Source organism: Nannospalax galili, unplaced genomic scaffold (assembly GCF_000622305.1).
Source record: "Nannospalax galili isolate Female #2095 unplaced genomic scaffold, S.galili_v1.0 scaffold773, whole genome shotgun sequence".
NCBI lineage: Eukaryota > Metazoa > Chordata > Mammalia > Rodentia > Spalacidae > Nannospalax > Nannospalax galili.
In genome coordinates this window covers 105,869-108,654 of record NW_008332134.1, presented here as the reverse complement: position 1 = coordinate 108,654, position 2,786 = coordinate 105,869, and positions in this window count along the sequence as shown.

Here is a 2,786-nt window from a genome sequence, read left to right as displayed (position 1 = left end):
GTTGCAGGTGGGAGCTGCCGAGGCCTCTCAGGTAAGAGTCCAATGACCCTCCCCACCCCTTTTCTCAACAGTCAACAGGCCCGCTAGTGATGGTCTCTTGCAAGCAGGTATAGCTGATCTGATGAGACGGCAGCTGTTTTGCCCAGAAGACCTCATTCTACAACAGTTGTGGCACTCAACCAACCTGGCAGCTGGCCTTCTTTATCACTCTGTGCACACCCCAATCCTCCGTCTCCGGTTCATAGGCCTTGTACCTGGCTGTGAGTGATAAACTATGGCAGAGTGCTGTTACACCTGTTTTCAGCCTGCCCTTAACACACTGAGTCCTTCTTCCTAGAATTCAATCACTATGCAAGGTCTAACTACCCTGGAACTACCCTGACTGTCCAGCAAGCTGGCCACATGGGGACAGAGGATGCTGAGCAGCCAGAGAGGTGAGTTAGGTCCACTTGGGCCTTCAGCTCAAATCCAACAATCAGCTGAATGCAGTTAAAGGTAAGCCCCAGGGACAATTCATGGGGGAAAAAATTGCTTAAATTCCTGACACATAGAATCCTCAGAAATCACATTACTCTAAGCCACTAAATTTTGACATAGGTTAATGTGCAAGAGTAGATAAAATTCACAGAAAGGTTAATAAAATGATTTGGAAGCGATCTCACTGTCACTTAACCAGTGTTGATGACTGACTGAATTCCCTGTGATTTGCAGATTCCCAAGTCTGAGTGGGACATACTCCCTGAAGAGATTAAAGTTCTCTTTAACCCAATTGGCCAAAGTTCTGCCATCTAGCCTGGCACCCGTGGGCTACAGGTCAGCCTAGATGTGGCTGTAGTTGAATCAGAGGGCTTAGTCACCTGAGGAGAAGGTAGCAGGCATGTTGGTTTCCTGTATTTGGGGACTGACTCCCACTACTGACAGACATCAAAGATCTGGGTTGACTTTTGGAACTAGAACATTCCCTGTGGAAAGAGACATGCCCGGGGCTTTAGGACAGGCCTGCCCAGAACTGGGGGCAGGAGAGATCCTAGTTGCTCCTGAACTGATGTAAACACTTCATGGGAAAGCTACACATGTGATCTTGGGGACAGAGGGAAGTGAAGAGGAGCCAAACGCTGGACTTTCATGTGTTAAACAGAGTTTTGGCTCTTCCACAGTAGATGACTATTACTGTACAGAGTCTCAGGCTTTAGTTAATTTCTGGATTTAATTTGTAAGTTTGGATATGGATATGAATATTTTTCTGTCACTGGGAAAGCAAATTAAGTCTCAGAGAATTACTTGGAATCGCTGATACGCAAAAAGAATCTGCTTATCAATACACAGTGCAATGAAAACCCCAGAAACAACACGCAGTATTTGGAGCCTCAACACTGGGGCTTGAGAATTTCTTTTTATTTAACACAGGATTTCTCCTCTTCTCAAATGAGGCCAGATGCTCTGGATGATCTCTCATCCCTTCCACATCTGATGACCCTTTTGTGTTGTTGAAAAGAAATTTGAACCACTCGACAAAGACTACCACTTCCTAAGGACACATGGAGAATGAAATAGTGTAAGGGAAAGACAAAGCTTTAAATGATTAACACAGTGCAAGGCCGTGTTAATTATCTTAGCCAGTGGTCCCTCTGTGGCTAAGAAATCCGTCCACAGCATTAAAAACGGAACAGAAGCTACAGATTCATAATAATGGGGAGGGGGGCATCACCCTTGTCACTTCATGAAGTTCAGTGTTCCTGGTTAAACAAACCAGAGAGATTGGTGGATTCAGATTTTCCTGGGGATAAAATAGAACTTCATTCCCACCCCCAGAAAACGTGGCTTTTTCCCAGATGGAACTTATTCTGCAAAGCCACATAAGCAAGTAAGAGAGACTTTTAGTGAATTCAATTTAACGTTTACAAAGTGTATTTATTAAACAGACTTTCTCCTATTGAAAATTTCCACTGTGGCACTGGAGAAAGATCAAGGTCAGTTCTTATTAAATAAGCCTACTTGATGCAAACTTCCACATCAGCTGGCCAAACACAGTTACAGAGCTTTCAGTGTGGGAGGTACAGCCCTTGCCCAGCATACAACAATGAACTTGGTGAACTCCATCACCCGCACCTCCAGTTCCTGCTCTAGACCCAGTTCTTCTACTACCCCAGGAGCTCAAGTCCTTTTTGTAAGAATTGTCTGTGTGCCCAGCAGCTCATGGGTCCAGAACAGCACAACAGTTACCCACAGCAGAGGGTGACTGTGAGTCTGGGGTGTTCTTCTAATTATGGAATGAGAGGTTCTCTCTCTGCTAAAGAGAAACTGTTGTCGTTTGAAACTGGACTATGCTCAAAGGCTTTAGCTCCAGCTTGGTGCTATTGAGAGATGCTGGAGGCTTTGAGAGATGGGTCCTAGTGGGAGGTTTCCAGTCAGAGTGTGCATGCTAAGCGGTCTGGTACGACTTTTGCCTTTGCCCCTTTCTCTTTCATTCCTGATCATTAGGTGAACAGCATTGCTCTGTCAAGTGCTCCTGCCACCTGGCCTAGTACCTTGTGGACTGTAGGTCGGGATAAGCATAGCTATGGTTGGATGAACGCCTTAGTCATCTGGGAATAAAGTGGCAGGCATATGGTTTCCTATATTTGGTCATCAACTTCAACAACTCTGACAGACAGAAATCAGAGACCTGGGTCCAAAGCAGTGAAGAAAAACAACCATGGACTGAAATCTCTAAAACTGTGAGCCAAAATAAACCCTTTCCCTTGAGAAGTGAATTACCTCAGTTGTTTGTTACAGTAACAACAAAC